This window comes from Canis lupus, chromosome 25 (assembly GCF_048164855.1).
Source record: "Canis lupus baileyi chromosome 25, mCanLup2.hap1, whole genome shotgun sequence".
Classification (NCBI taxonomy): domain Eukaryota; kingdom Metazoa; phylum Chordata; class Mammalia; order Carnivora; family Canidae; genus Canis; species Canis lupus.
The window spans coordinates 2076929-2089822 of NC_132862.1; positions in this window are offsets into that span (position 1 = coordinate 2076929).

Here is a 12894-nt window from a genome sequence, read left to right on the forward strand (position 1 = left end):
GGGATGGGGTGTGGGAGTCACGGGAGGGATGTGTGTAAAGGGAAAGAAAAGAAGGCCCCGATGATGGATAATGCGGTCTTGAGATAAGCGACTGCTGATGGGAGAAAGTAGCCCAGGGAAGAGGAGAGGAAGAGCAAGGTTTGACATGTTACTGTGGGAAAACGGGGGCCGGGGGCCAGGCTGGGCTAAGGCTGTAGAAGGGGTTGGGGGGAAGCAAGGGGAGAGGTGGGGAGAGGGTGGGCAGGCACACCTCCAATGTGTAGGCTTTAACCCTAGGATGGTGGTGGGGCCACCAGAGTAGCCCAGAGGGACCAGTGTGCAAGGGTGGGGAATAGCTGAACACCTGGCAGGTGGGGACAGGGCAGTGTGAGAGACTGGCCCCTTGCAATTATGGAGGTGGAGGCGGGTGGGGAACCCACACTCTGGGTGCTCTTGGGAACAGTGGACAGAGAACAACCATCCCCTCCCCCACTTCTCTCCTTCATCCAGGTTGGCCTCCATTCCTTTCTTAGAATCTGCCCCTTAACTCCCAGTATCACCCATTGGGTTGCCTGGATTCATCGGTTTCCTCAGCTTTGCCAGGGGGTGCTGGCCTGGGACTGGTCTGGGCGGCCTCCGCTCCCCCGGCTCCCCCACCCGCGCTGCCCACCTCCCCTCCCGGGGCACTGCCCCACCCATCCCAGCCTCCGAGCTGCGCCCGCCTTCCCGCCTTCCTAGAGGCCGGAAGAAGGACCGCTTCTCTTGGCAGCTCACACCCGCCCTGCTCCGGATTACGCAACAAGAGCCATCTCATTCTTTCCTAAAACAAGGGCTCTGGGCAGTGACTAAGTTTAAATTCTGGGCCCCCAAGCAGTAATGTCAGCAAGGGCTTCCTGAGCTTTTAGGTAAATACCAAAAAAGAACTTCACTCCCGGCCCCCCTCCACCGCCTTCCCTGGCTACCCTGGGACCCTAGAACAGGAATTTGGGGAGCAGTGTCTTGCAGTAGCTCCGGGCCGCAGAGGCAGATTGGACAGGCTGGGAGGAGGGGAGGAGAGGGAGTGGGGGAGAGCTCTCCCCCACTCTGCGGAGACTCTGGGACCTCCTGCCCCAAGCTCTGACCTCAGGGTGGAGAACTAGCTTCATCCTGTCCCCAAACTCTTATCACTATTTATTCTGCCCTGAGCATGGGTTCCAGCGTGTTGTTCCCACCTCAAACAGGAAGGCCATCAGAAGTTTGGGATGAGGAGGAGATGGAGTCCTCCCTGCAGGATCCCAGTGTGACTTTCTAAATGTTCATACTTCTCCTTTGTAGGTTATATTGCAGGAGAGCCCCCTACTTGGGTAGCCTCTCACATCCACCACTCCTTCTCCATACCCCCTCCTCACACCCCCTTCCCCCTCCTGCACCACCAGCACCCCTACAACAGAACTACCCTGTTTACTGCCCCCACCGCCCAGCTTCTCCTTCCCTGCAGCACAGGCTGGACGGCCCAGTCCAGTACCACCACCATGCCAGCACCACACTGCCCTTCCCCTGCTCCTCCAGCGTGGAGGTCCAGAGCTGCACTCTGTGGCTGTTGGAGCCTAACCAGTCTCTTTCTTGCAGGCTGAGACTTGGACTCTGCTTTTCCTCCCTTTGGGATGCCCTTTACCACAGCACCGGAAATAGTGGGATCTGAAGCAGATGCTGAGTGCTCAGAATGGAGTGTGGGCCAAGGTGCAGACCTTTGGGACTCTGGCCTCCTTGTGAGAGAAGACTTTGCTGAGAGCTTTGCCAGGGCTGGGAAAACAGGCTTTTCCAGAAGTAAACTCTGCTGGGCCTCTTCCTTCTCTTGCATAGGACGCTCCATTCTCTGGATCCCTTATGCTGTCTCTCATGGCCAGCCTGTCTGTCCAAGTCCCCAGCACCCCAGGTGCTGACTTCCTTTTGAGGGGAAAGGGTAACGGAAAGGGCCTGCCTAGACCCTTTTAAGCTTTGAGTTCAAGTGGTGGCCCATCTCACAGGCAGAAAGCCCCCCAGGATGCGGATCAGTAACGCGGCCCAAGTCTGGTGTGGCTTGGATGGGAACTGTTGTGATAAACTCAGCTGGCCTTGGGTCTTTGATCCCGGCGATCTGTCTCCCACACAACCTTCCAGCTGGTCCTGCTGCCCACAGTCCTGCTCATATGACTCTCTCCTCCTTGAAGGCCTCTGTGGTATGTCATGTCCCCTACATCCCACTTGGATAAAACCTGTGCTCCCATCTACCATTCAGGGCCCTGTGGACAGTGAGCCCTGGTTCAGCCAGCTGGTTGGATCACCTTCCCCAGAACCCCCTGGCAGTCTCCCATCTCTGGGCCTGAATGGAGATTAGGGAAGTGAATGTGTGGCCCTAATTGGTGCTCAGAGGTGATTTCTTCCTCTGGACTCCAAGCTTTCAGCTCACAGGAATAGAATCCTCATTTCCCTCAATACAAACCAAATTCTATCCCCTCTTCCTCACCTGCTGGGCCAGCTGTCTGCTTTCCTTTGAATTCATCCACATTATTGTGTTGCTGTCCTAAATTTTTGTTTATCTAGTCATGTGTCTTACTTTTCCAGTTAGAGTGTGAGTACTTTGAGGACAGGGGCCCTACATGCTCTTTGTCTCTAGGCCCCCAGTTCCCATATAAAGAGTTTGGAATTGATTTAAGTAAAGGTTGGTGTTTCTGGTGGGAACAAAGGTAGTCCTGGGGGAGGGCATTGAGAGGTTATGGGGGTACCTCTTCTGGAGGTTCCACCATTGCTCCTGAACTTCTGGGCTAGCTCAGCCTACCCCAGGAGGTCTCCTGGCCCGCCCACCTCTTCAGCCCTCCTCTCTTTTTTTCTTCCCCTTGCTTTGGCCAAAGTAAAGGCCAAAGAGTCTAAGAGGCCCAGAGGGTGGTCAGGGTGCAATAGGAGAGGGAAACCTGGCTCCAGATTAAATAAAAGAGGGCTTTCTAAAGAATACAACTTTATAATAGAGTTTGGGAAAGTTTGGGAAGACAGCAGGGCATTTTTCTAGATTGGGCTGGAATCAGCCAGACAGTTTGGGAATTGGGGATCATTAGTGGACAAGGAACAGCAACTGCAGATCTGAGGTTTGCTTCTTTGCAATTAAATGAACAAAAGAATATTCAGTAGATTCATGGAGCATCTATTTATGTGGATCTGAATAGGTAATATGGCCACAAATAGAGAGAAATTGTGCTCTCAGAGAGCTTAGAATTTATATATGTCCATCAAGTACACACCTCATAAACACTTAAAAACCAACAAGGATTCTAGGGTATTCCAGGATAGAATGTAGACTGTTGCAAATAAATCTAACTGTATTCTAGATCTATGACATAAACATACTGAAGGGGGTGAGGGGCAAAAAGGTGCTGACCTAAGCAACTCTAGAAAACCGTGTGTTGACTAGAAACTATAAGGTTAACGATTAAAGGCACAGCATAATCTACATAAACACCGTGCTCTAGTTGATAAATATTCTCACAGGCTTATAGGTTACAAATTTTTAAAAAAGATTTTATTTATTTATTCACGAGAGACACACAGAGAGGGAGAAGCAGGTTCCCTGCGGGGAGCATGATGTAGGACTCTCGATCCCAGGACCCTGGGATCATGCCCTGAGCCAAAGGCAGATGCTCAACCACTTAGCCACACAGGCGCCCCAGGTTACAAATTTTTGAAGCTGCCTTGGATATATACTGGGATTGAACAAACAAGTTATGGATATTGGGAGCCAGGTTTCTCTTTGTTGGTGGGAGAAGTCACTGATAAGTAAGGGGGGGAGGCTAGAATGTATCTTCTGGTGCTTGGTTAGGAGTCAGAGACCGCAATATGAACTTATATTTAGCTTGATATACATATAGATGGGCAATTGCTAGAAACAACTCTAGGGATTCCTGGGTGGCTCAGTCGGTTAAGCATCTGCCTTCAGCTCAGGTCATGATCCCAGGGCCCTGCATCGGGGTCCCTGCTCAGCAGTGGGTCTGCTTCTCCCTCTCCCTCTGCCCAGCACTCTCCCTGCTTGTGCTTTCTCTCTCTGTCAAATAAATAAACAAACAAACAAACAAAATCTTTAAAAGAAAGAAACAACGCTAGGTTTGTGTATATACATGAGTTAGCATACATATTATCTAACTCCATTCATGTAAGGGTTTAGAAGCAATGGCATCCCAATAGCGGTGAGCACAGCTAGCACCCAGATCTTGGTTTCTAAGTACCAGTCTCCAATAAAAGGAAGCAAAACTCCTTCCAGGAATAGCTGATTCTAGGCCTGGTATAGGGAAACAGAAGAGGAGCTAGAGCTTCTTATAGTACTAGCAAGTAAAGAAGTGCTCAAAAAACAAAAGGATGGGAGCATATTAGAGACACATAAGAACCAACCTGAAAGGACTCTCAAAGGTCAAGCTGAAAAAATTTTGTGCAACAAATACATAATATCATACTGAATTAAATACGGTATAAAGTAAATATAGGGCAGCCCTGGTGGCGCAGTGGTTTGGCGCCGCCTGCAGCCCGGGGCGTGATCCTGGAGACCCTGGATGGAGTCCCAGGTCAGGCTCTCTGCATGGAGTCTGCTTCTCCCTCTGCCTGTGTCTCTGCCTCTCTCTCTCTCTGCATCTCTATGAATAAATAAATAAAATCTTAAAATAAATAAAAAAAATAAAATATACAAGTGCAGACCGATTGTATTCATTTGCTAAGGTTGCTGTAACAAAGTGCACAGAAATTTATTGCTTCCCGGTTCTGGAGACTAGAAGCCCCAAACCAAAGTGCTAGCAGGGCCACGCTCTTTCTGAGACTCTGGGTAGAACCCTTTCTTGCTGTTTCCTCACTTGATTGGTAACCATCAGTCCTTGATGTTCCTTGGCTTGCAGATGCATCAGGCTAATCTCTGCTTCTGTAATCACATGGCCATTTTCACGTTGACTACCCTCTGTGTGCATCTATCCAAATTTCCCCTTTTAATAAAAATACCAGTCATATTGGATTAGGACCTGCCCTAATGATCATAACTTGGTTAAATCTGCAAAGACCTTATTTCCAAATAAGGTCACGCTCTGAAGTACTGGCAGTTAGGACTTCAACATTTCTTCTTCTGAGGGACACAATTCAGTCCATAACACTGATATAAACAAGCAGTTGAAGAAGAAGAAAGAAAGAAAGAAAGAAAGAAAGAAAGAAAGAAAGAAAGAAAGAAAGAAAGAAATCTTCCTTCCAGAAGACTTCCAGTGTATGTAGGTACTCTGTCCTCCAGAAGGCAGAGCTTAACACCTCTCCTGCCTTGGGCTAGACCTGGTGACCATGCTTCTAAAGAATAGAGTACAGGGGTGAAAGGGGTTTTTCCAAGAGTACCGGGGAGAGGGGAGAGAAAAAGAATATAGTACAGGAAACAAAAATAGTAACTTCATAGGAGAGACACCGGGCAAACACTAGCTTAACCGTGTGATCAAGGTTAACCTCACCACAGATGTCAGGTGGGTATTCATGTGCCCCTTGATATGATGACATGGAAAGCACTTCACCTCTGTGAATTTCTTCCCACAAATCCATAACCCAGTCCAACCACGAGAGAAACATCAGACAAATCCAGATTGTGGGACATTTTACAGGATACCTGGCCTGTTTTCCTCAAGACTGTCAAGGTTATGAAAAGCAAAAAAAGACTGAGAAACTGCCTCAGACCAGGGGAGACTGGGGACAGATGACAATGAAAGCAGTGTGGTACCCTGGACTGAATCCCAGAGCAGAAAGAGGACATCGGCGGAAAAATGATCAAATGCAAATAACCTTTTTTTAAAAAAAAAAAGTGGGATTGAGGGGATGCCTGGCTGGCTCAGTTGGTAGAGCATGCAACTCTTGATCTCAGGGTTGTGAGTTCAAGCCCCATGTTGGGTGCAGGGTTTGCTTAAAAATAAAATCTTAAAAAAAAAAAAATCCAAATAAAGTCTGGAATACAGTTAAGAGTAATGTACCAGTGTTGGTTTCTTAGTTTTGGCAAATATACTATGGACATGTAAATATTATCAGTGGGAGGAACTGGGTGAGAGGTATTGGGGAACTCTCCGTATTATCTTTGCAACTTTGCTATAAATTTAAAATTATCGTAAAATAAAAGGCTTATTAAAAATATATATCATAGTAATGGTTTAAATGTTTCTAAACAAACAAATAAACAAAAATTTTATATGTCCTGTACCCTGAGCTGAAGCTACAGAAATAAGTAAGATGGCCCCTGCTTCCAAGGAGGTCAGTTTACAGAGGATGCCACATCAATGACAATGATAATCCTAATTAATAATCTAATACTTTCTATATGCTGAGAACTACACTAAGCACTTTACTTTTAATGCTTACTGCAAGTTTATAAGGTGGACGCTGTACTTAGTCCCATAATTATTCTTATAGGGAATCACGGAGTCTTCAGAGAGAAGTGTTGGAGCAGGGGTTTGAACTCACATCTCACTTGAGCCCTCTGTGACCTGGCTCATTGTCGCCAGCCTCCTAGTTATCTTTAACTGTGTCGCTGGAGGTCTTTACTTAGAACCATCTCCTGGGCAAATCCATCTCTGAAAAGCCTCTTTTTTTTTTTTTTTTAATTTTTTTTAATTTTTATTTATTTATGATAGTCACAGAGAGAGAGAGAGAGGTGCAGAGACACAGGCAGAGGGAGAAGCAGGCTCCATGCACCGGGAGCCCGATGTGGGATTCGATCCCGGGTCTCCAGGATCGCGCCCTGGGCCAAAGGCAGGCGCCAAACCGCTGCACCACCCAGGGATCCCTGAAAAGCCTCTTTATACATGATTACTTGGATTGGGAAAAAGGTCATTCCACAGAGCATCTGTGATTAAATTCTCAGCCTTTAAGAGGTTGCTACAGCCAACATGGCTATCAGAACAGTAGGCATTGGAAGGAAGAATATGGAAGTAAACCAGAAGGCATTACCTGAGATCCTTTTTTTTTTTTATTTTAAAAATTTTTTTATTTATTTTTATTTCATTTATTTATTATTTATAATTTATTTATTATTATTACCTGGGATCCTAATAGAATGTCCCACCTGCCCCTGTTTCAAGCCCGACGCATCTAAAACCACACTTATTCTCTCCTCCCACAAACCATTCCTCAGCTTTCCTGTTTTGTCAGTGGTCTCATCACTGTCCTAATTTCCCAGTCATCCTCCACTCGTTTCTCCTTAAATTATCTATTTCTGTTGGTTCCCCAATCTGGTTTTTGTTTTTTATTTTTAAGTAAGCTCCATGCCCAGTGTGGAGCCCAAAGTGAGGCTTGAACTCAGACCCTGAGATTAAGACCTGAGCTGAGATCAAGAATAGTCAGTTAGACTACACCAACCCAGGTGCTGCTGCCCACCTCCCCCCCCACACCTGGTCTTAAAGGGTTTCCATTTCTATGGCCATCCTGATGGTTTGGGGCTCTCATTGTCTTTTACCTGGACCACGCTGATAGTTGACCACGGACTGCCCAGTTTTCAGATACTACCCACTCTCTACCCAGACTATTCTTCCTGAAATGAAAATATAGCATATGACTCGTCTGCTCAGAAACCTTTAATGACTCCCTAATAACTCCAGGATCAAGTCCAAATCCTGGGTTTTTAATCCACTTGTTCTAAAACCCGTATCATTATCTTACAAGAACCACCCACCCCTTGACCAAATAGGCCCTTTAAATTCATACCCTGAGCTTTTATTCATAATCACACTCCTAACCTTTCCCTCCTTCTCTAACCTTGTATTCTCTAATTTTTATTATGAAGCTGTGGGTGAAGTTGAGTAAGTCTGTTCACCCTGACCCCAAGAAGCTCGCAGTGTCTGGGGAAAACAGACAAGCACATCAACAATGACACTATGTAAGGGTAGGAGGGATCGAGAGCTAAGTGAGACACAAGAAGAAGAACTCAGGTTTGCCTGGAGAAGCAGAGAAGGCTTCACAGGGGAGGCGATGCTTTGGTTGATTCTTGGAGGAGTAAACATTTATTAGGGAAGGACTGAGGGGAAGGCTTCTCGGCAGAGGGAGCAGTATTTGTCTTTACCAGTCATATGGCTGTTGATCACATATCTTCTCCTAGCATCTCTTACAGTTTGTCTTGTGTTTCTAGCAGCTTTTCATTTACTGTATCTTATCTTCTTCTAACTGGCTTCTGGACGCCTTTAGGATAGGGGCCACATCCTCTATTTCCCCTCTATAAAATGTGGGTTGCAATGCCTACTTGACAGAATTAATGTGAGTTTGTTAGCTGAAATTCATGTGAAGTACATGGTAGGCACTCCGTGTTTTTGTTTTTGTTTTCCTGTAATGAATAAAGTGTCTAACTCAGTTCCTGGCCTACACTGATGTACCTAGCATTTAATGAATGAATGATCCTACCCTGGTTCAAAATCATGTTCACCTCTGAACTCTGTGCTCTGGGAGGCCTCACTGGATGGGAAAGGATCCAGATCTTTCAGCAATGTTACAGCAGGGCAAGGATACTAGCCTGTGAGAGCTAACCAAACAGATGAGGGCTGTTCAATCTGACGAGGAGGCAGATATTTAGATTCAACTCAAGTTCATGGACTGGTTATTCACATTTTGCATAATTCTCACAATGTTCCATTACCATGTCTACTTTGCAAATAAGAAGACATATTTAGAGACATTAAATACCTTGCCAAAGGCCACACAGTTAGATGGTGGGATCCACTGGATTCCAAGTTCAATGAATGCTCTTTTTACTTCAATGTAAAACTTTGATGATTTAGAAAAACAAAGACTTTGGATAAGTTAAATACAGACTTCTTTGCTAAATTGTCGAAATACTCAAACCACATGTAATTTCTAGAGCTAGAGAGAGGTTGTTTTAAGGCAAATAAAAAAAGGAAGGGTAGCCTTATGTTGGGGGTAGGGTGGGAATAAACACAAGAAATGTATAATTATGATAAACAGCACAGACTGAAAAAGAAAAGAAGTTAAAAAAGAATTAATAAGATCATAGGTAAAAGGTCCCTGGCAAGTCATGAAAACACTAGATCTCCTCTTTTTCTCCTTCTTGAGCTGTGAGACTATCCCCAGCCTGAGTCTGGGATTTTTCCAAAGGCAACCTGGGGCTTTTTGAGGTCTGGGTCCCTACCATTTTGGGCAGGCCAGCTATGCCCTCTTTATAACCTATCTCTGGCAAAGCTGTTGAAGGAAGTATCCCAGGCTCTAATATAACATTGATTGTAGCAAATATTTCTTTTTTCCTCCCTAAAATTTTGGCCTGAGAGCCTAGAATTTAATATTAAACAAACAGAGTAAATTTAGGGAGATAGCAATTACATCCTTATACATCACAATAAAATACAGTTGACCCTTGAACAGCATGGGTTTGAAGTACACTGGTCCACTTATACGTGGATTTTGTTTGATAAATACAGTAGAGCACTGTAAATGTATTTTCTCTTCCTTGTGATTTTCTTAGTAACATTTTCTGTTCCCTAGCTTACTTTGTCATAAGAATACTATATATATATATATAATATATATATATATTATATATATATATATAAAACATATGAAATGTCTTTTGTTAAATACCTAATCGACTGTTTGTGTCATTGGTAAGTCTTCTGGTCAACAGTGGGTTGTTAGCAGTTAGGTTTTGGGGAAGTCAAAAGTTATACACAAATGTACTGTGTTTATCAGGAAAAAACTCACATATAAGTGGATCTGCACAGTTTAAAACTGTGTTGTTCGGGGGATCCCTGGTGCCTCAGTGTTTTAGCACCTGCCTTTGGCCCAGGGCGTGATCCTGGGGTCCTGGGATCGGGTCCTGCGTCGGGCTCCCTGCATAGAGCCTGCTTCTCCCTCTGCCTGAATCTCTGCCTCTCTCTCCCTCTCTCTGTGTCTCTCATGAATAAATAAATAAAATCTTAAAAAAAAACAAACTGTGTTGTTCAAGGGTTAACTACCCTTTAGGAAGGACTGAATGAATAACTGTCTCAGATTGAGGAGACTAAGGAGAGATGACAAGTGAATGTAATGTGAAATCCTGGATTGGATTTTGTACAAGAAAAAGGACATTAGGGGAACAGTAGGCAATATTTGAAGGAGGTCCGTAAATCACTTAACAGTATTATACCAATGTTAATATCCTGGTTTCAACGATTAACCTATGGTAAGATGTTAATATTAGGGGAAGCTGGGCTAAAGTCATGTGGAAGTCCATGTACTAGTTTTGCAAGTATAATTGGTTTCAAAATTAAAAAAAAATGAACCAGTGGAAAAAAAAGAAAAAAAGAAAAAAAAAAAAGGAAAAAAAAGGAAAAAAAAAGAAAAAAAAAGCAAAATTAAAAAAATGTATTAATGGATTATAGACTTAATGTAAAAATTTAAAACCATAAAACTTCTAGAAAAAAAACCACAAGAGAACATCTTTGTGACCTCGGGTTAGGCAAAATTTCTTAAATAGGACACCAAAACCATGATTCATAAAGTTAAAACTTGATAAATTGTACATCTTCATGATTAAGAACTTCTGCTCCTTGAAGGACACTGTTAAATGATGAGAAGACAAGAAGAAATGTAAATCGCAAATCTGATAAGGGATTTGAATTCAGAATATACAAAAAACTTTCAAAATGCAATATTAAGTAAGGCAACTCGATTTTTAAAACTGGGCAAATGACTTGCACAGACATGTTCGTTATCTTGATTGTGGACCTATTGGGATTAGTTACGGAGGCCAGCCTCAGGATCTTCATCTGCAAAAAGGAAGTATAATAATATTCGCCAAGGAAGATATATGGATGACAAATATGCACGTGAAGATATTCAATATCATTAGTCATTATGAAAATGCAAATTAAGGGCAGCCTGGTGGCTCAGTGGTTTGGCGTGGCCTTCCGCCCAGGGCGTGATCCTGTAGACCCGGGATGAGTCCTACCTTCGGCTCCCGGCATGGAGCCTGCTTCTCCTTCTGCCTGTGTCTCTGCCTCTCTCTCTCTGTGTCTTTCATGAATGAATAAATAAATACAATCTTAAAGAGAAAATGAAATGTGTCTCCACACAAAGATATGGCATAAATGTTCCTAGCAGCTTTATTTGCAACAGCCAAAGATTGGAAACAACCAAACGTCCATCCATCAACAGGTGAATCATACTATTCAGCAAAAAAAAAAAAAAAAAAAAAAAAAAAAAAAAAAATTCCAGAATAAACTACTGAGACATGACACAACATGGACGAATCTCAAGATAGTTATGCTGACAAATAAGAGGAGCCAGACACTCCTCCCCCACAAGAGCATATACTCTGTGATTTCGTTTATGTAAAATTTTGGAAAATGCAAACTAAACTAGTGACAGAAAGCAGATTAGTTGTTTCCTGGGGATGAGACGGTGAGAGGGAGAGATTTCAAAAAGAGCAGGAAGACACTTCTGGAGGTAATGATATGTGCACTATTTCGACTGCGGCGTTTTCGCGGGTGTATACCTAACTCACCAAACTGTACACCTTAAATATGCGGGGCTTATTGCATGTCAATTATATCCCAATAACGTTTAGTCAAATGGATTTAGATACCAAGCACAAATTGCCAATTAAATCCCGAGAACGCCAACAGATTGAGGATTCACCCAAAGGGCCGAGGCCCTGCATCTGGAACCTGAAGATGAGGAAAGGTTGAGTGGAATCACCAACCATCAGTAACATGTTGGGAACACCTTCTTCTGCCTCTGCACATTCCGTGCCCTAACTAGCTAGCTGGGTTCTGGAGGGAGCCAGGAGAGCCTACGTGGGATGGCTGGGACTCTGGGAGTAGCCTTGGCCTGACTCTGGGAGTTGCTTTTTGGCTGCCTTTGGGAAGAGCTGAGCTGAGGCTTGGGGTGTTCTCGTAATTCGGGAAGAGGAGGTCAAAGAGTAGCAATGAAGGACGCAGGAGATGAGTCGGGGGATTCATGTCATCCAGGGGGTGGATGGGAGCCTAGAGACCACACGGTTCAAGATTCTTGTTTATTGGGATCCCTGGGTGGCGCAGTGGTTTGGCGCCTGCCTTTGGCCCAGGGCGCGATCCTGGAGACCCGGGATCGAATCCCACGTCAGGCTCCCGGTGCATGGAGCCTGCTTCTCCCTCTGCCTGTGTCTCTGCCTCTCTCTCTCTCTCTCTCTCTCTCTGTGACTATCATAAATAAATAAAAATTAAAAAAAATTTAAAAAAAAGATTCTTGTTTATTTTATTTATTTATTTTTAAACGTTTTATTTGTTTATTTATTCATGAGAGACACAGGGAGAGAGAGAGAGAGGCAGAGAGGGAGGAGCAGGCTCCATGCAGGGAGCCCGACGTTGGACTCGATCCCGGGACCCGGGGTCACGCCCTGGGCTGAAGGCGGCGCTAAGCCGCTGAGCCCCCAGGGCTGCCCTCAAGATTCTGGTTGAGGGGTCGAGCTCAGGCGCACGGAAGTGAGGCCCTAATGCGGCTTCCGCAGTTTCCCGCGTGCGTTCAGTCCCCGCGCTTGTTTGCACGACGCCGAGGGGCTGCCGTCGGGGCCCAGGGCGTGCAGGCGGCCGCGGGCGAGCAGGGGCAGACCGCGCCGCCGAGGCGGCCTCCAAACAACGAAGGGCGGTGAGAAAGTAAGAGAAGTGCGGAGGGGGAGACCGCGGGACGAGAGGCTGCGGGGACGAGGCCCTCCCTAGGGGCCCCGGGGTCGCGGCCAGGGCGTCGGCGCCGCGCGGCGTCCTTGGCCCCGTCCCCCGGGCCGTCGTCCCCGCCTCGGCACGGGGCGTGTGCAGCGCGGGCAGCACGTGCTCCGCGGGGCCCGGGCGGCGGCCGGCCTCGGGGTCCTCGCGGGCGGGGCAGGCCGCCCGGCGCTGCTGGGCCGTCGGGGCGCTCCCCGGGGCTGCCCTCCGGCGCCGCGCGGCAGCCGCC